Below are 21,776 nucleotides of genomic sequence, written 5' to 3'. Positions count from 1 at the left end.
AACCGATAAGCAGACGGATTAGTAATATTTTGTTATGTATGGAATGACAAAAATATTAAGAAGTATATTTTTTTCATTCTATGCAGGATTAATTCAAATATCAAAAACAGGTATAAGCAGTAGCCATGGATTCACATAAATGCATGTAACTAACGGATATCTGAAGGATACTGCATTTCCATAGAGGACCAATTATAAAGAGGGGTGAGATTATGCTGCAAACATCTTTTTTTAAACTGTTCACCCATTGTCTTATTTGCAGAAAAAAATCGGCACATCGTTTCCATGTTAATTTTCAAAACTTTCAACACAAAAGATCGCTTGGCGGATCCCAAGGACAAGTAATATTCATCGTATGTTATGCCCGATATGATTGGATGACGCTAGCATACCTCAATAACAATAGCCATAAAGTTGCAAATTCAGACGTCTCTCAGGGTGTAGCCATAATTTCGTCACCAGCGAACTGCGAGTATATAATTGCCAAACGCAAGCTTTCGTTTTAAGCCAACTCTCGCGAAAATGGTGCACATTCACGCCTCTGCAATTTCATCGTTAATAAATATGTAGGTTTAGATTCAATGCAATAACGTCGTCTTTCCCTGATGCAAGAAAGTTCCATTGTGGCTGAATTTCCTGATAATGCCGGCAGGTTTGCAATGCCATATCCTGCAGAACGTCCATTGCCAATTGCTTCAGCCCAAAAGATTGTTGTGTTCTCATCTCCCTATTCGACCAAATCGGTTTACAGCCCGCTTGGATATCTACTTGAAGGTACTTCAATACAAATTCATCCACGGCGTACCTGTTTTGAATTGCATTCGTGATAATACCTTTCTAAACGAAAGAAAGGCGTAATTTACCAATCAATGCTGATCGAAAGACAACATATCCCTATACTTTACGCAATTTCACGGAACCTATTCAAATATCCTGGGTGTAATTGCTGGGCGTGTAACACTGAACTGGTCGACCAGAACATTACGAAATAATTAGGTCCCTGCAAAAACACCATAGGGTAATATTACTGCCACTCATACGTAGGTATTTGTATTTAAATTTGACTTTCCCTCTGAGTTATTCATGTCGTCGGCTCAAATGCATGAACATGTATTCCCAAACAGTAAATCAATTATATCCATGCCTTACCAGGAATTCCAATTACCGCAAAAATAGGATAGAAAATATATTCTACCAGTACAATGACAGGCAGACCCATAATCGCGGACTAGCTACTTGTGTGGTTAGTTCAATAGAATCACGGGTCTCCTGCTTTCGATTTACGCTATAAATATATCCCAAGGATATCCCAAGGGTGAATAGAAGAAAACAGAGCCATTGCATTTGACAAAATAAACGCCAGCTGTATTTTCTTTGATGTTATTCTGGTGCGTTGTGCAATAAACACTTTGACAAATAGCTCAATTAGTGAAACGTGAGTAATGAAGAAATCATGTTTTTGCACCCTTGATGCGTATTACTGAATAAATGCTCCTTCTGCTCTTGAAACAGCTTTCACTTGGTTATGTGACGAATGTTTATCAGTATTTCCCGTGTTCGGAGTTAAAGGGAAAGAGAGTAAAGGGATGGTTAATGACCCCAGAATTAACGGGAAAGGACGCTCACAAATGGATAAGAAGTATGGCCGAGTGTAATAGGGATCGATGTGAAAGGTGAGATGCGTAAGGAATTAAAAGTATTGTATATGAATGCGCGAAGTATAAGAAGTAAAGTAGACGAGCTTGAGGCTCAGTTAGAGGTTGGTAGATATGATATTGTGGGGATAACTGATACGTGGCTGCAAGAGGATCGGGCATGGGAACTTAATATTCACGGTTATACATCCTATAGAAAGGACAGGCAGGTGGGCAGAGGAGGGGGGTAGTTCTGCTGGCGAGGGATGGAATTCAGTCCCTTGCGAGGGAAGACATAGGGACATAGAAACATAGAAACATAGAAAATGGGTGCAGGAGTAGGCCATTCGGCCCTTCGAGCCTGCACCGCCATTCAATATGATCATGGCTGATCATCCAACTCAGTATCCTGTACCTGCCTTCTTTCCATATCCCCTGATCCCTTTAGCCACAAGGTCCACATCTAACTCCCTCTTAAATATAGCCAATGAATATAGTCTGTGGCGTAGAATTCCAGAGATTCATTACTCTCTGTGTAAACAATGTTTTCTCTGACGATGTAGAGTCACTGTGGATTGAGTTGAGGAATTGTAAAGGCAAGACGACACTAATTGGTGTTATCTACAGACCACCAAATAGTAGTCCGGATGTAGGGTGTAAGTTGCAGCAGGAGTTAAAACTGGCTTGTAACACAGGTAATGCCACTGTGGTGATGGGGGATATCAATATGCAGGTAGACTGGGAAAATCAGGTTGGTTCAGGAACCCAAGAAAGAGAGTTTGTAGAATGCCTCCGGGATGGCTTCTTAGAGCAGCTTGTAATGGAGCCGACCAGAGTAAAGGCAATTCTGTATTTAGTGTTGTCCAATGAACCAGCATCTTAGCATATAGCCACTTTTTTCCGCAATTGTGAAAAAGGCGTTGTAATCAGTTTCCAAAAATGGAGTAACTGTAAGCTGCACACATATGAAGAACACAAGAACACATACATAGGAAAATAAAGTTGCCAGATATTGCAACGTAAAATAATCGATTTCCTTCGGTTTTCAGACTCTTGATCAGCCTCGCACGCCTCTCACTTACTCTCTCGGAGCTTGCTCGTGACTCTGTTGGCCAGGAGAATATGTTTTATGGTCAAGGAATTGAACAGAAGGATCAACGCAAATGGTGTAAATGGGGTTAAAATAGTTTCAAACCATAAAAACGCGATCCAGGTGGGTGATGTGTAGATGGTTGCTTTTATATCACAGCACCATGCCACATCATTAATGATTTCCCGTGGTTCAAATATAAAGTAGATTGGAATATTTTGCAAAATGCTTACTAGAAACGTCGCTGTTATAACCTTCACTGCAGTTATAGTAAAGATTGGCAACATATAGCAACAAATCGATCGAATGTAAAAGTGTCAGTCAGCCAGACAAGCGAAATAACAAGTTCAATAACAAGACTGCACATAGGGGTATAATTTAGGAATGAATATGGAAAATAGGCTTCTTTAATCTCGCAGAGAATTATATCGAAAATCAAAACCATAAAGTCAGCTCCTGCTATTGATATAAGATATCGGGTGACGCATCTGGAGAAACCACATTTGCCAGAGGACAGGATGAGGATTGCCATCAAATTCGCGGCAAACAAACAGATTAATCTGCATTAGGAGGAAGAAATATCCGACGACATACATGTTCATTTACTTAAATTTTGGCTTTGGAATAAACGTATGAAGTAATTGATAGTTATATATATATAAATAATCTTTTATATGTATCACATTTATTATTGTACATGAACAGATTGTTATACCACCCTTGGAGGCTCGGATCCTTATCATTGGCTGAAAGGCCAGGAGTTGCGAACCGACAGCATCATGGCTGACAACAGGATCTAATTAGCTGATATCGGTTTGGCTATCGGAACCTTGTCAACTCACTCCCGATAAAGACAGGCATTCTAGCCAGAGGAAAGAGGGAGCGGCTGAGCGGAGCAGCAATCGAGAAAGAGGGCGAAGCAGAACGAAGAGAGAGAGAGAGAGAGAGAGAGAGAGAGAGAGAGAGAGATCGAGAGAGAGAGAGAGAGAGAGAGGAAGTAGAGCAGAGAGAGCGAGAGTCGAGAGTAGAGAGGAGAGGAGGAGAGATAGAGAGAGAGGAGGAGAGAGAGAGGAGGAGGCGAGAGATAAGATCGCAGCTAAGAGACGCGCTCGCGAGCTCTCTCGCTCCTCAATAGATCTGCTCTCTAGTCTCCGCTCTATCTATGGCTCTTCTCGACCGAGCGATGTGAGAGAACGTGGGACGCATCCCTGCTTGCTGTGTTATCCTTTCGCGGATTCCAGGAAGGCCGAGGCACGCGTAGAAACTCAAGACCACCAACGCCAGTGTTTGGTTATGCTGGGTTTACGGGAAGAAACCGTAGAAAGCTAACGCTAGGACTGTGTGACGGGGCGCACCCGAGAAGAGAGCGCCTCTTATATATATATGTATGTGTGTGTGTGTGTGTGTGTGTGTGTGTGTGTGTGTGTGTGTGTGTGTGTGTGTGTGTGTGTGTGTGTGTGTGTGTGTGTGTGTGTGTGTGTGTGTGTGTGTGTGTGTGACACACACACACACATTTTAGAACCAAAAAAGACACATTTTGCAAGCTTTGTAGAACCAAAAGAGACACTTTTTGCAAACATTTTAGAACCAATAAACACTTTTGGCAAACATTTTAGAACCAATAGACACATTCTGCAAGCGTTCTAGAACACCTAAGGACACTTACATTTGAGATGACATGTGTTCAGTGTTATTCACAGCTCAGAGAAACGTGACCCTCTGCCTTCCTCCAGCTTGCGGACACTGATTGAGGCACACCACTTCCTGGTTTTATAGTCCCTCCCCCCTTCCGCCAGCAGGGGCAGCAGAGAGAATGGGGAATTTTGTAAAATCATTAATATCTCTGTCATTTTTCATCGACGGGAAACATCCTCGGCACACATACGGTGGAAGGGGGCTCTGAGCAAGGTTCCGGAAAAGACGGCCGTAGGTGGCGGCGTTCTCTCGGAAATCTCAGCACAGATGGCCAAAACCAGTCAAGAAAAGACTTTTAGTAATATAGATATACACACACACACACACACACACACACACACACACACACACACACACACACACACGCACACACACACACACACACACACACACACACACACACACACACACACACACACACACACACACACACACACACGCACATACACACACACACACACACGCGCACACACACACACACACACACACACACACACACACACACACACACACACACACACACACACACACACACGCACTTACACTCACACACTCTATCTCACTCTCACACACAAACCCACACTCACACTCACACACACAAACACATATTCACATGTTCATATGTCTGTGTGTGTATATTTCTGTAATTGATTGATCATCTTTCATCTACACGTGTTAACCTTTACGGTCCGATTATTTTCAATTCAAAAGATCTGTTGATCACCTAAAAACATGATATCGAAATAATATTCCACTGTTCAAAATAATTCATACTTTAGTTTTGTTTGAGAAACAGCGCGGAAACAGGCACTTCCGCCAGCCAGTTGCCGCCGTCCAGCGATCCCACACAATAACACTATCGTCCACACACCAGGGATATGTTTTGCACTAAAACTTACATCAAGTTAACCTACAAACATATACGTCTTTGGAATGTGGGGGAAAACCGACTATCTGGGAGTACACTCAAGCAGGTCACAGAGAGAGTGTACACACTCCGTAACAGGATCGAACCCATGTATCTGGCGCTGTAATGCCCCTGTCCCACTTAGGAAACCTGAACGGAAACCTCTGGTGACCTTTCGCCCCACCCAAGGTTTCCATGAGGTTCCCGGAAGTTTTGGTGTCTCTCCCTAATGGTCTAAAAATGGTTTCCGCGTAGTCGAGGATTCTTCTATGTTCCTTCGATTATTTCAAAACCGGCCTCGACTAAAAACAGGTTGCCGTTTGGTGGAAGCCAGTGGAGTGGGGTCGCTATTTACTTACAGGCAGTCGAAGGCCATCGCATTCGCTGACCAGCATTTTGATTAGCTCAATGGCGTTTTCAGGTCCGCCGGCAGGTAAAATGCCCGCTAGCTCGCATTAAACTTCTTAAAACTGTCTCCACTCCTTCTCCCCCCCCCCCACCATACTCTCCCCTTCTCCTCCCCTTCTCTCCACTTATCTCCCCCTTCTCTCCCCCTTCTCTCCCCTTCTCCCCCCTACTCTTTCCCCTTCTCTCTCCCCTTCTCTCTCCTTCTTTCTCCTTCTCTCCCCCCTTCCCGCGCTCTCTAAAGGACTTACCGTGCTCTGCGGCAGCCCTTTACCTTCTTCTTCAACGCGCAGACAGCGCTCTTCCGCTGTCCCTGGCCCCCACCTTCGCGATGTGTTTGAGTGTGTGCGGTCGGCAGCAATGAACCTGTAGGATCTTTGGTCAGTAGATGCAGCTCACGCTGCGGCCGAGGCTTTCCAGGCGAGTGACCAAAACCTCTGGCGGCTCATGGAATCCTTGGGTGGGACGCAAGGTCACCAGAGGTTTCCGTTCAGATTTCCTAAGTGGGTCAGGGGCATTAGGCAGTAGGTCTACCGCAGCGCCACCGTGCAGCCCCACTGAATACCTCTCTGTTCTATTCTTCCTTGCAAAATATAACGTTTTTATAAATATACTATGGCTTTCAAATGAACGAGTGAATATTCCATGCAACATATTGGCGAAGCGGCTTCATTGTCCGTTAAACCAAAATATCATGTCTTCACCGGAAACCGTATGAACTATTTGAACAACTCTCTCAGATTCATATTAGGTTATTGTTATATCAACCAGGATGCAATGTCATTCTTTGCAGGTCATACAGATAACAGTGTCCTTGTTCAACAGTCGCCTGAAGAAGGTTTTCGGCCCGAAACGTTGCCTATTTACTTCGCTCTATAGATGCTGCCGCGCCCGTTGAGTTTCTCCAGCATTTTTGTCTACCTTCGATTTTCCAGCATCTGCAGTCCCTTCTTAAACAATGAAAGTAAGCATGCAGATACAGCAGGCAATGAAGAAAGCGAATGGCATGTTGGCATTTATAACATGAGGTTACGTATTGGAGCAAAGCGGCCCTTCTGCAGTTGTATAGGGCCCTAGCGAGAATCTTATTGAAACATATATGATTATTAAGGGATTGGACACGCTCGAGGCAGGAAACATGTTCCCGATGTTGGGGGAGTCCAGAACCAGGCGCCACAGTTTAAGAATAACGGCTAAGCCATTTACAACGGAGGCGAGGAAACATTTTTTCTCACAGAGAGTTGTGAGTCTGTGGAATTCTCTGCCTCCCCCGAATAGAATAGAATAGAATAGAATAGAATAGAATAGAATAGAATAGAATAGAATAGAATAGAATGCAATTTATTGTCATTCTAACCTAGGTTTGAACGAAATATCATTTCTACAGTTTACCCACAATCCAAGACCCACACTTAACACAGTTTTACATAAACATCCATCACAGTGAGGAGATGTCCCACTTAGGAGACTGGAACGGAAACCTCTGGAGACTTTGGGCCCCACCCAAGGTTTCCGTGCGGTTCCCGGAGGTTTTTGTCAGTCTCCCTAATAGTCGAAAGTGGTTTCCACTTCTTCTATGTTCCGGCGATTATTTCAAAAACTACAAAACCAGCATCTGTTACCTCTCTTGTCTCTGCGTTCATGAATCTTCCTTTTTCAAATATCAAAGAAGGACCCAAATTAGTTGCCCCATCTCATCCTATTACTAGAGGCGGTAGAAACAAAACACTCAGCAAATGACTTCAGGCGGCAAATGATTACACTTCACGATCCCGATTTTGTTAGCTACAGTTATCCTGTCCATTGGGAACATAGTTAAAAGTATTACCAGTGGAGGACGAAAATTGAATCTTTGGCGGGAAATCAATAAGGTTTTCTAGAATATTTTTCTGGAGTGTTAATTCAAAGGATAACGGAGTGACGGTCATTTTTTTGGAACCATGTCCGATGGAGATCACGGTACTTTCGCCATTTAGGCCAACAATTGCAGAGGGAGTCCGGTGAACTAATATTTATTAGTCAGTATCAATCATTATTTGTATGTGTCAACAATATGTTCAGTAGAAGTGATGTGTTCAAATAAATGGACACGACGCTTGTGATTTCTGGATTAAGGTCTCTGCTGAAGTATGGCATTCAGCCAGACAACTCTAGGGATTGTAAAAGTGTAATATTTCCCCCAGGGAATGTCACTACCGACAGTAACCGGCCTCAAACTCCTAGAGGCCTTTCCCATACAACAGCATATTTTATAGATATTCACAGATAACTGCGGCACCTCAAAATCTATCGACTCATATTTATCGCCAATTCGCTCAGATGAATGGGTGTACTTAAAGGGGAGACACGAATCTTCAGATGCTGGAATCATAAGCACAGGTGTTGCTCATCTTAGGGAACCACGCGGTACTGGAAGCTTCTGTGTAAAGAATGGACAGATGGGATTTCGGTTAGGGACATTCTTCAGTTTGAGGGAATATTTCAGAACAAATTCTGGAATGAACCTCTGATTCTAGCTGGTTCCCTCGCTCCCCACTCGTCGTGTGGCCATCTTGCAGTGATTCGGGCCAGTTTGTGTCGCCAGACGGCGTGAATCTTCGGTTCACTGCAATTCAGTGCAAGCTAAATGTCTAGAAACCTCCGGATGTCTTTCTCCTCCAATTTCATGCGCAACCTTCCGATCAATATATTTCCTCAATAATATCTTCGATACGAAAGAGCATCTGGCTGAAAAATATCACAGTTTATAATTTCTGCTTCCTTTTCCAGATATTTAGATCAAAATGCTATGCAGCCATTCGAGGCGACTCACAGAGGATTGGAGTTACTGATCATCAATTGCATTGATATGAACCACTTTAGACTGTAATCGCGTTAAACATCAAGTCACTATGTAATTGCAGGAAACATTAACATCATTTATAATTAAGTCCACTATATTTGAGGAGAATCTTGACCTTCTGCTCGAAGATGTATTCGCCTTATAAAATGGAAAACAATACATCTACATAATTGTGTCATTGTTCACCATTGTCCACCCATCACAATATCCGAATGTTCGACTGCCGATGGAAAAAAATCTTGGAATCTGAATTGGCGGATATTCATTCAGCAAGATATTTTAAGAGTGTTATCACTGATGCTGTAAGTTACATTAGAGGGCGGACAGGTTTGTATGGGAGAGGGAAGGAATGTTAAAATTACACGAAAAGGGGTGCTCGAGTTGGCATCGAGAACTCAGCAATAGGGAACCTACTCTATGTAAACACAAAACGCTGGAGTAACTCTGCGGGACAGGTAGTATCTCTGGAGAGATGGTGTGGGTGACGTTTCGTGTCGAGATCCTTCTTCAGACGAAGGGTCATGACCCGAAACGTCTCCCATTCGTTCTCTCCAGGGATTATGCCTGTCCCCCTGAGTTACTCCAACTTGTTGTGCCTATACTCGATTTCAAACAGCATCTGCAGTTCCTTCCTACACAACCTACACTATGTGTTGGTTCATCAATGCACATCGTCTTCTTCTTCGAGTCCACACAAAAGATTAGAAGTTGTTCTGCTAGAGCAGCACACACTTTTCGGCATTTGCAAGGCGTCTGTCTTGCGCTTCTTGTGCTTCTTGTGCTTGGTGGGGGAAAGATCGGTGAAAACATGGCCGCGACGGGAACGCTCTTTCCTTGACCCCATCAACGCAGATGGGGGTCATATGTCGAACAACGAATGCAGCGGACGAGGGCGGAATGCTTGAAAGTTAACAACTGCCTCAGCTAGAAGCTACATTCGACATTTGCCAAGTTCCACTTTAAAAATTCACTCCCTACATATTTATTAAAATAATATAAAATCACTTTATTTTTGACGATTCCTAAGTGACTGCGACTGCACTCGACCCATATCTATATATTTGTAGTATTCATTTGCGCTGTACATCGGTCAAATTTTCAGAGAGCAGCACAGTCTTCAACAATCATATTATTGTTATATCACTCTTCTAGCTGCAGATGTTGTTTGTTAATGAATCGTGGTGGAAATAAAACAACATGCAGAATGAAAACTAGGTGCAACTAACAAGGGCAGCGCGCGTTCAATATGAACGGCATTTAATCCATGGAAAATGTCTTAATATCATTTAAATTTTATAGAGGCTGACTCATTTGGCAGTTGTTGACTAATGTAAATGATGAAATATTTGTTTACAGCTTACCAACTTAACCGTGATGAGAGGCATATGGAAAATAAGGCCCAATTAATGGAGCTATACAGGTCCAACTATCGTCCTTGCTGATTGGTCCCATGAGTTATCTCAAATATATAAACTTTACACCTTAACTTAAAGTCAGAAGATCTTTGTGGCTGCAGAACTAAGCGGACACGTTCCCACTCCGATTATGAAAACTGCAATACTGCGGACGGAAAGTATTTACTATCCTATTCTTGGAGCAATTGGAATACCAGGTAGGTCAATAGCTGGTTGTCTCGATATATATTGACGTACTCGACTGCCGAAATTAATAAACGACTGAAAAATATCTGAGAATATTTCCGGTTTTCAGCAAATTATTGATGCTCATTAAGAACTTTACTGTTTTCTTTAAGTCTGAATACTTGTCATTATCTATGTAACCTATTGTGCTAGGCTCGTGTCTGCACTAGAATGAGTCAGCATGCTCATGAAGTATTGAGTTTCTCCTTTAAGGGCTAAAATTATGATTCCCACTTTAGTCATTAGAAACGAGAATAGTGCCGGAGGATTGGCGTACTGCGCATGTTGTTCCATTGTTTAAAAAGGGGTCTAAGAGTAAACCTAGCAATTATAGACCTGTTAGTTTGACGTCAGTGGTGGGCAAATTAATGGAAAGAATACTTAGAGATAATATATATAAGCATCTGGATAAACAGGGTCTGATTAGGAACAGTCAACATGGATTTGTGCCTGGAAGGTCATGTTTAACTAATCTTCTTGAATTTTTTGAAGATGTTACTCGGGAAATTGATGAGGGTAAAGCAGTGGATGTTGTGTATATGGACTTCAGTAAGGCCTTTGACAAGGTTCCTCATGGAAGGTTGGTTAAGAAGGTTCAATGGTTGGGTATTAATGGTGGAGTAGCAAGATGGATTCAACAGTGGCTGAATGGGAGATGCCAGAGAGTAATGGTGGATGGTTGTTTGTCAGGTTGGAGGCCAGTGACAAGTGGGGTGCCACAGGGATCTGTGTTGGGTCCACTGTTGTTTGTCATGTACATCAATGATCTGGACGATGGTGTGGTAAATTGGATTAGTAAGTATGCAGATGATACTAAGATAGGTGGGGTTGCGGGTAATGAAGTAGTGTTTCAAAGTCTACAGAGAGATTTATGCCAGTTGGAAGAGTGGGCTGAAAGATGGCAGATGGAGTTTAATGCTGATAAGTGTGAGGTGCTACATCTTGGCAGGACAAATCAAAATAGGACGTAGATGGTAAATGGTAGGGAATTGAAGAATGTAGGTGAACAGAGGGATCTGGGAATAACTGTGCACAGTTCCCTGAAAGTGGAATCTCATGTAGATAGGGTGGTAAAGAAAGCTTTTGGTGTGCTGGCCTTTATAAATCAGAGCATTGAGTATAGAAGTTGGGATGTAATGTTAAAATTGTACAAGGCATTGGTGAGGCCAATTCTGGAGTATGGTGTACAATTTTGGTCGCCTAATTATAGGAAGGATGTCAACAAAATAGAGAGAGTACAGAGGAGATTTACTAGAATGTTGCCTGGTTTCAGCAACTAAGTTACAGAGAAAGGTTGAACAAGTTAGGGCTTTATTCTTTGGAGCGCAGAAGGTTAAGGGGGGACTTGATAGAGGTTTTTAAAATGATGAGAGGGATAGACAGAGTTGACGTGGAACAGCTTTTCCCACTGAGATTAGGGAAGTTTCAAACAAGGGGACATGACTTGAGAATTAAGGGACAGAGGTTTAGGGGTAACATGAGGGGGAACTTCTTTACTCAGAGAGTGGTAGCTGTGTGGAATGAGCTTCCAGTGAAGGTGGTGGAGGCAGGTTCGTTTTTATCATTTAAAAATAAATTGGATAGTTATATGGATGGGAAAGGAATGGAGGGTTATGGTCTGAGCGCAGGTATATGTGACTAGGGGAGATTATGTGTTCGGCACGGACTAGAAGGGTCGAGATGGCCTGTTTCCTTGCTGTAATTGTTATATGGTTATATGTGGTTATATGGTTATGAAGAAAGCTCTCGATCCGAAACGTCACTCATTCCTTCTCTCCAGGGATGCTGCCTGTCCCGCCGAGTTACTCCAGCATGTTGTGTCTACAGCAGAAATAAACATCCCTCTCCGCTACTGCAAATATAGCCTGCTTGAACAGCGGAGGGTTGTACCCCTGTGCTGAAAGGTCCACGTGAAAATGCAGTGCTTCATCCGCTTTTAACATTCATTCCATCCCTATCGTCTGCCAGCGTCGCCATATATTTGGGAGGTAAATTTATCGTGACTTGCAATCTTTGCAGCTCACAATCAAACATTCCTTCCAATCCCAGCTTTAAAATCTATGGTGGAAGCGTTAAGTGCTTTCCACTGGTGCTCGCAATTTCAATCCCGACCTCTGGCAGCTCCGCATGCATATACAAGCGCACGTATTCATTACCATCTGGACGTAGCGGCTTGCTTTCATGGGCAAGTAGAACATATATAAAGAACAGAAATGCATTCGTGATTGATTGCAATGCTTGGTAGACACGGATTGATCCGCGGATAGACAGTGAAAACTGTCCTGGTGGCACTGACTGGTAATTCTAATTTAATGAACCATGGTCAGGACAATAGCTGATTTTAATCTCGTTTTGATGGATATCTTCCCACGTTGAGAAATTGTAATGTGAAGCGCAAGGCGTGGAAAATATGGACTCTGGGATATGTAAAGAAAGGAATACCAAGCCTCCATAGTAATTCGTCTTCATAAACTAACCTCTAAGTTTGTTTAACACGTGGAAGAACAGATCTCTAGTTTCTCATACGTTAGTTCAGTCGGTGCCAAAACCAAGCAATGTTCATTATGTCATAGACACATAGAAACATAGAAAATAGGTGCAGGAGTAGGTCATTCGGCCCTTCGAGCCTGCACCGCCATTCAATAATGATCATGGCTGATCATCCAACTCAGTGTCCCAAACCTGCCTTATCTCTATACCCCCTGATCCCTTTAGCCACAAGGGCCACATCTAACTCCCTCTTAAATATAGTCAATGAACTGGCCTCAACTACCTTCTGTGGCAGATAATTCCACAGATTCACCTCTCTCTGTGTAAAAAATGATTTACTCATCTCGGTCCTAAAAGACTTCCCTCTTATCCTTAAACTGCTTGTTCTGGACTTCCCCCAACATCGGGAATAATCTTCCTGCATCTAGCCAGTCCAACCCTTTAAGAATGTTGTACGTTTCAATAAGATCCACCCTCAAACTTCTAAATTCTAGCGTGTACAAGCCGAGTCTATCCATTCGTTCTTCATATGAAAGTCCTGCCATCCCAGGAATCAGTCTGGTGAACCTTCTCTGTACTCCCTCTATAGCAAGAATGTCTTTCTTCAGATTAGGAGACCAAAACTGGACGCAATAGGGGGGTTGCACGTAAGGTCACTGGGTCATAGGGCTTGACGCACGGAGCCGCTCAATCCATCTGGAGGACATCCGTAACTTCCGGTATATGTAATTAATGCACCAAACGCGTGCTTTCCTACCTGTTAAAAACCGCAAACATGTTGATTTTTTGCGCTGAAAAAAATTGTGGAAGTCGGGGTAAGTGTGAGAGACATGTACCCAACTCTAAAATTCCAAAAGTGAAGCGAAATGAGGTAAAGAGAAGAGAGAGCTGAAGGGAGAACAACAGCTAAAGTGCTTGGCGAACATATCGGAATTGAAAATCTTGGGAATTATCGCGTTTGCTCACTGCATTTCATCAACAGTAAGGCATTATTTGTGTTTTTTCTTGATTCCTTTGGTATCTAAAAAATTCTCAGAAGTGATAAATCTGGCTGTAAATGGTTCTTCAGATGCGTTTTCATTTTGTATGTAAAAACCCACTTGAGAACCATGGGCGATTTAAAACATTTACAGCCAGATTTATCACTTCTGAAACTTTTTAGATGCCAAAGGAATCTAGAAAAAAACACAAATAATGCCTTAGTTGATGAAATGCAGTGAGCAAACGGCCAATGTTCGCTAAGCACTCTGTCTGTTGTTGTCCCTTCAGCTCTCACTTTTCTCTACCGTCATTTCTCCTCACTTTTGGAATTTGAAGTAGGCTAAATGTCTCACACGCTTATCCCGATTTCCATAATTATTTACAGCGCAAAAAATGACAATTTCGGCGGGTTTTAACGGTGCCGCTACGCTGGAAACAATGAATTTAATTGAATTGAATTGAATCCTTTATTTGTCATTCAGACCTTTCGGTCTGAACGAAATGTTGTTGCCTGCAGCCATACATGTAATAATAAACAACACACAATAAACACAAATTAACATCCACCACAATGAGTTCACCAAGCACCTCCTCACTGTGATGGAGGCAAAAGTCTTAGAGTTACTGTCTCTTCCCGCCTCTTCTCACTCTGCGCTGAGGCGATACCCCACCGGGCGATGGTAAGTCAGTCCCGCGGTTCAAGCTCCGCGGCCCGGGGTGGTCGAAGCTGCCGCCTTCCAGTCCAGCGGACGCAGCTGCTGCCACGGGAGCTCCGGAAAACAGGCACCAGCCTGTGCCCTGCGAGCTCCCGACTATGTCGTCCACTGGCCCGCGGCCGAGCCCCGGATCCAGGTCGCCGCCGCCAGAACGCCGCCTCAGCCACCGGAGCACCGTCTCCGCCCCGCCCCGCAATGGTAAGTGCGTCCCTGCAGTTCATCGCGTGTACTCTATTTGGAGTAGCGTAGCAACAGTACGGGTCATGGGTCGTGACCCGACTGCCGTGATACCTCCCAATACTCCAGGTGTGGTCTCACCAAGATCCTGTACAACTGCAGTCGAACCTCCCTGCTCTTATACTCAAATCCTTTTGCTATGAATGCTAACATACCATTCTCTTTCTTCAACGCCTGCTGCTCCTGCGTGCCTACTTTCAATGACTGGTGTACCATGACACCCAGGTCTCGTTGCATCTCCCCGTTTCCTAATCGGCCACCATTCAGATAATAATGACGCCGAAGAATGTCAGATGTCGCCGACGAAAGAATGAGAATTGCAGGACGATTTAAATATTGAGGATCTATTGACACACGGAAAGGTAGATGCTGAAACGGAGAGGACTAGTTTCAGTGAAGGAGTCGCTTCAAAGCATCGGGATATTCAGAAACGAACAGCATAACATGACGGAAGGGAAGCGCTGTCTCTTTACCATCATGCCGTGTATCAACCAGCATTTCCTAGGATGGTACCTAATGTTATTGATATAAGGGGGCTAGAGATAATATATCCAACGCGACAGATGGAGAACACAGATATTAAGTTGATAAATGTATTTAGTCTTAATTTAGTTATGTGTTTGAATTGCAATCGTTCCAGATAATTTGTAGTCTGAGTCTGAAGAAGGGTCTAGATCCGAAGCGTCACCTATCCATGTTCTTTTAGATTACTTCCTGACCCGCTCATCCTTTTGTGTATCAACCAGCATCTGCAGTTCTTTGTTTCTAGTTAAGGAAACAATATCAGTAATACCAGGTAATAGAGATTCCGCTGGTTAACGTATTAACATTATTGCATAACTTGAAAACTCCCGCTCTTCGAAGTTGAAAACGGAAACCCGAATGGAGCCGGCGCTCTGCTGTCGATGCTTTTTCAGTCCAATCTTCCGGCATAATGGACGACTAATTGAGACGTGGAACAATAACGCGTTGAAAACAGAGGATGACCACACTTTTAAACAGGCCATCAAGTCTACTCAAGGCAACCAACATCGCATTATGACGACATCCATATCAGTGGAATGTATTATGTATTACAGTGCTATGTTGGGAAAGTAAAGACAAGCAGGTGTCTACTTTAAAAAAAAAATATGTTTACATTATTTTGATTAACTTAATATATTATAAATAAGGAATCCAGGTTGATGGTGGAATATTTATGTATGTAACCTCCTAAATGTACTTGAAAACTTTGTGAGGGATCCAAAGACGGTCAGCAAGGTGTTATAACTACCATAAACTATTGACGTGTTAGAGGGATTCGGCCTCGACACCGTTCATATGTAATTAACCACATTTTGTCTAACAGAAGGCAGGGCTTCTGATTTAAAATAATATCCTGGAGGAATTCAGCGTTTCGTGAAGCATCGACGGCGGGAAATGGATAGTCTCCCTTTCGGGTCCAGTCACGTCTTCACTGCAGAGGAAAGGGAACGTCGACAGACACTGCCTCGGCCGCTGATTTCCTCCAGCAGAATATTCATTTTAAAATCATGATTGCAGCAGCCTCAGTCGCTTGTATGATTCTGATTATATGCTTCAACTGTGAGCGGTTTGTTTTTTAATGCAGTGCAAAATATTTAGCCTGGAGATGTATCCATTGCTAAAATGCGGACAATCTCGTGATGAAAATGAGAAACAGTGCAACAGTATATATTGTAATTAACCCTGATTGCGACCGCCGGTGGAATTTATCGTTTTTGTTCATTCCAAAGACATGAATGAAATATAAAGATGCATGACCGAATTAATGCGGCATCGGGACACACTATTTCGCCTGATGAGTATCGTTCATGGAGTTGTATTTCTCTTTTGCAGCAAATGTGGTGGCAATCATCATTCTGTCTTCTGGAAGATGTGGTCTCTCCAAATGCATCATCCAATACCTGGTATCAATGGCAGCCGCTGACCTCGCGGTCTTGATAATTAACGTAATGGTGAATGAACTGAAAGAGTCATATTTTCCTTATTCCATTCTCAATTACACACCTATTTGCACTTCGATTGTTCTACTAATGTATATTTCGCTTGATTGTTCTGTCTGGCTAACTGTGGCTTTTACATTTGACCGATTTGTTGCTATTTGTTGTCAATCGTTACGGACTAGATATTGTACTCGTAAGTTTGCAATGAAGGTGATCGCAGTGGTCGTTTTATTAAGCACTTTTGAAAATATTCCAATCTTCTTCATATTCGAACCTCGGGAAATAATTAACGAGAAGCCATGGTCCTGTTATGTAAAATCAAGCTTCTACACTTCACCTGCTTGGGTTGTTTTTTTATGGGTTGAAACAGCTTTAACCCCATTTGCACCGTATGTGTTAATTATTCTGCTTAATTCATTGACCATAAAGAACATCATACAGGCCAACAGAGTCAGGAGCAAACTTCGAGCGAACAACAAAGAGAGTTGCCAGAATGATCAAGAGGCAGATAACAGAAGGAAATCGATCGTTTTACTGATTGCAATATCTGCGAATTTTATTTTCTTGTGGATGGTAAATCTTGTGTGCTTCATCTGTGTGCAGTTCACAGACACACAATTCTGGGCCTCAGATTCCACTGATGCCTTCACCATAGCGGAAAAATGTGGCTATATGCTAAGGTGCTTGAGTACATGCACAAATACCTTTATTTATGCCGTATCTCAGAAAAACTTCAGAGAGGAATTCAAGAATATGTTTAAACGTCCGTGTTTTATCATTGGCAATTTATTCAAGCGTTGTATGGTGGCTTAGCAGTAAACAAACTTTTCAAAAACAAACCATGAAATTAGATTATTTAACGTGAACACGTATAATTCTGAAAATCTGCAGGGATGTTATGGCATGATGTTCCTAATTTTAACATTAATCTAACATCTTGAAAACTATTATGGTCATTTATCAAATAATCAGCGAGATAAAGCTATTTGTTTTCGTATTGGGCAAAGGGTAACGGAAGGAAGTATATATTTGGTTCATCCAACTGAAATAATGTCAACACCAGTCTCGGAAAGTGCTGATAAACGTGATATTTAGACCCGATTTATGACGTTAACACACCTTCAGTTCGAAGTGTTCATCAAAGTAAAAAAAGTGTTCAGATCAATATGATATATTTGACGAAAAGTGGGGAGGATACACATATTTTATTTATGAAAGTCTATGCTCTGATGACAGCAAAATTGACATGAACATACAAAGAGTGTTATTGTTAGCTGACAATGAGCGATAAAAGCCTTTATTTTCTTTTAAAATCTTTTTATTCGTTTTTTTTCTAAAGCAAACACAAGACAACAACAAAATAATGATAAACATTACAGTGATATTGATACATAGTGATCAGGGTTACATTAATAACAAGTATAACCTAATAATGAGTCCAGTATCAAAATACACATTGAATATAGACCTCCCGGTCCCTATGTAAATATAGTTAAGTGTTTAAAAGAGAACTTATACGTATAAAGACAAAAAGATAAAATAAAAAAACGAAAAAAAAAAACACAAAAACAAAACCCCCCTAAACTAAAAAAAAATCAAAACAGAATCTGGGCTGCAAAGAATTTAAAAAATGTAAGTCCCTGTTTGTCGTCAAGTCCGTTCCAATTTAAAAAAAATATTATAACAGTTGGAGAGGGGACAATTTATGTCGTATGAAAATGTTGAATAAATCCTCCCGAAGTCCTATCAAATTTAACCAAGGGTTCAACAATGTCACTTCTATTGTTTTCTAAATTTAAACATGATATCGTTTCAGAGTACCACTGTAGTGTGGTCGGAGGGTTAGAGTCTTTCCATTTAAATAAAATAGATTTTCTGGCAATTAATGTGGTAAAAGCAATCAGCCGATGGGCGGAACTGGACAGATGAACAGAATCTAACATTGGTAGCCCAACAATTGCAGTAATAGGATGAGGTTGTAAATCAATACCTAAAACCACAAACATAGTATCAAAAATGTATTTCCAATATTTTTCCAAAAGTGGGCCTAATCAAAACATATGGGTCAGTGAGGCCACTTCAGAATTACATCTGTCACAGGTATGATTTATATGACCATAAAAACGAGCTAACTTATATTTTGACATATGAGCTCTGTGAACCACCTTGAATTGTATCAAAGTGTGTCTTGCACACATTGAGGAAGTATTAACTAATTGAAGAATCCCCTCCAATTTATCTATAGATAGATTAGAGGGGATTAAGATTAAGATTTCCAGTCATTCTTAATTTCATCAAATGTATCTTTTTTTAATTTCAAAATCAAATGTAAATTTTGTTTTGATGTGGTAACGGAAAAAAGGGTAGAATAGCCCTGAAAACATGTCTAATTTGTAAATATATAAAGACATGTGAGTTAGGTAAGTTATATCTATTGGAGAGTTGTTCAAAAGACATAAAACAACCATCCAAAAACAAATCACGAAAAGCTACTATTCCCTTCCTCTTCCATAACAAAAATGATTTATCAGCACTAGAAGGTTGGAAGAAAAAATTAGATATGATAGGACTCGATAAGATAAAATCATTCATTCCAAAAAAACTTACGAAATTTAAACCACATTCGGAGTGTATGTCTTATTATTAGGTTAGTCGTATATTTATTCAATCTCGTAATTGTAAAAGGTAACGAGGATCCTAGAATAGAAGCCAATGATAGCCCTTGTATAGAATCACGTTCAAGATTTATCCATCCTGGGCATTGGGTATCTTCTAAATATTTTGTCCAAACGTAAGATAGCGAGCATTAACTGCCCAATAGGTTCTAAGGTTCGGCAGAGCCAAACTTTCGTTTTTTTAATATATATGTAAGTATTTTTTGCTTAGTCTGGAATTTTTATTCTGCCATAAGACATTTTCGAGTCAATAATATCAAAGAAAGATTTGGCATTAAAAATTGGTATCATCTGAAATAAATACAAACATTTTGATAAGAGAAACATTTACAAGCATTGATTCGGCCTATTAAAGAGAAGAACATCGGTGACCATTTAGTGAACTGTTGCTTGATATGGTCAATTACAGGCGTAAAATTCCCTTTAAATAAATCATTGTGTTTCTTGGTAATCTTAATGCCTAAATAAGTAAAACATTCGGTAGTCAATCTAAATGGAAACTGTCCATAATTTGAAACTACATTGTTCATTGGAAAAAAACTCACTCATACTAAGATTTAGTTTATAATCAGAAAAACTAATACATTGATTAAGTAGAGCTACTATTGCCGGAATAGATTGCTCAGGGTTCGAGATGAATAATAACAGATCATCTGCATAAAGAGATAGTTTATGTGTCTTATTCCCACGGACAATACCAAAAATATTAGGGGATTCCCTAATAGCGGTGGCCAAAGGTTCCAAAGCGATATCCAAGGACTTAAAGGACAGCCTTGTCTAGTACCTCGAAAGAGCCTGAAAGAAATGATCTCGGATTACTCGGATTCTTTACTCAGAGAGTGGTAGCGGTGTGGAATGAGTTTACAGTGGAAGTGGTGGAGGCAGGTTCGTTGGTATCATTTAAAAATAAATTGGATAGGCATATGGATGAGAAGGGAATGGAGGGTTATGGTATGAGTGCAGGCAGGTGGGACTAAGGGAAACAGGTTGTTCGGCACGGACTTGTAGGGCCGAGATGGCCTGTTTCCGTGCTGTAATTGTTATATGGTTATATTGTTATATGGTCATTGGTAAGTTCAGAAGCTTGAGATATATGATATATCAGCTTGATCCAAGAATTAAATGTTGAACAATCTTCATTTTTTCAAGTGTATTGAATAAGTATTCCCAAACCACTCTATCAAACGCCTTCTCAGCATCAAGTGAAATGAAACAGTCTGAAGTTTTACTTGACGCTGTATGTATGATATTCATTAATCTCCTAACGTTAAAGTATGAGTAACGATTTTTAATAAAACCTCTCTGATTTTCAGAAATAATTTGCGGTAACATATTTTCCAATCTCATAGCTAATATTTTGGAAATAAATTTGGACTCTACATTTAACAGTGATATAGGTCTATGTGATGTCACTTCGGTAGGACATTTATCTTTTTTAAGAATTAAAGAAATAGATGCTTCATAAAAGTATTGTGGTAATCTATTCATTAAAAAGGCATCTTTAAAAACCTTGGAGACAGTAAACTTGAGAAATGCTTTTAAAATTCTGCTGTAAACCAATTTAAACCGGGAGCTTTACCAGAATTCATTGAAAGGATTGTTTTCTGTATTTCTTCCTCCGTGATGGGTTTATCTAACACCAGAGACTCATTATGTGGTAAATTTGGCAAGTTCAGTTTCTTTAAAACCTGATGCATTATATTGGAATCAGTAGGAAATTCTGATTGGTATAGGGAGGTATAAAATTCCTGAAATGATTTATTAATTTCATCATGGTCTACAGTCAATGTACCATCCCGTTTACTCACTTTAATAATCTGACGTTTAGCTGACACAGCTTTCAACTGCTTGGCGAGTAATTTACCAGATTGATCGCTATGTATATAAAATTGACTTTTGGTTTTAAGTAACTGATTCTCAATCGGTGATATTAATAACAAATCATGTCTCAATTGAAGTTCAACTCTATTCTTATATGGCTCTAGACTAGCAGCTTCTGATTATGTTTTATGAATTTCTTTAATCTCATTAGCCAATTTACGTATTTCATTTTGAGTTGTTTTTTTTTTTAATCCCGCGGAGTATGAAATAATTTGTCCATGAATATGTGCCTTAATAGCATCCCAGGCTACACCACTGGATATTTCTTCAGTAGAACTTGTTAAGAAGAAAAAAACAATCTGATCTTTAATGAAATTAACAAAATTTAGATCTTGAAGCAAAGTAGTATTAAATCGCCATTGTTTAGCACTAAACTTGGAATCATGTAGTTTAGTTGATAGTTTCAATGATGTATGATCAGAAATAGCAATTGCATCGTACTCACACGCAGTGACCGATGAAACTAGCCGATAATCTATTATAAAGTAGTCAATCCTAGAGTAACTATGATATACATGAGAGAAAAAATAAAATTATTTGTCAGTTGGGTGTATGAAACACCAGACTTTTAACAGTCCAGAGTCAAGTGAAAAATAATTGATAAAACTAGCTGATTTAT

Source organism: Amblyraja radiata, chromosome 31 (assembly GCF_010909765.2).
Source record: "Amblyraja radiata isolate CabotCenter1 chromosome 31, sAmbRad1.1.pri, whole genome shotgun sequence".
NCBI lineage: Eukaryota > Metazoa > Chordata > Chondrichthyes > Rajiformes > Rajidae > Amblyraja > Amblyraja radiata.
This window is presented reverse-complemented; position numbering follows the sequence as displayed.